The sequence below is a fragment of the Octopus bimaculoides genome, chromosome 10, assembly GCF_001194135.2.
Source record: "Octopus bimaculoides isolate UCB-OBI-ISO-001 chromosome 10, ASM119413v2, whole genome shotgun sequence".
NCBI lineage: Eukaryota > Metazoa > Mollusca > Cephalopoda > Octopoda > Octopodidae > Octopus > Octopus bimaculoides.
The window spans coordinates 91,242,870-91,243,364 of NC_068990.1; positions in this window are offsets into that span (position 1 = coordinate 91,242,870).

Genomic DNA, 495 nt, shown 5'->3' on the forward strand with positions numbered 1-495 from the left:
ATAGATAGACATACGCACACGCACACACACACACACACACACACACACACATAAAACTCACCTCATGACAGTACACATTACCTCATTTTCTTACTAATCTAATATTATGGAAATCGTCGTCATCATCATCATCACATTCAACAGCAGCAGTAGTGTCATCGTCGTCGCTGTCGTCGTCGTCGTCGTCATCATCATCATCATCATCATCACCATCATCATCATCAACCTCTTACCTGCACTCTGACACACAGTCACATTGCTTCATGCAATCACATTCATTCTGGACGGCAGACGCTAACACACTCACACACATACGCACACGCGCGCGCACGCACGCACACGCGCGCACGCACACACGTACCCCATACACACACTCATACATACATACATACATACATACATATATATATATATATATACATATGTCCATGCTTTCAGACACGTACACTTGTCTACATTCATACATACAAATATTACATAATCATACAACTCCAG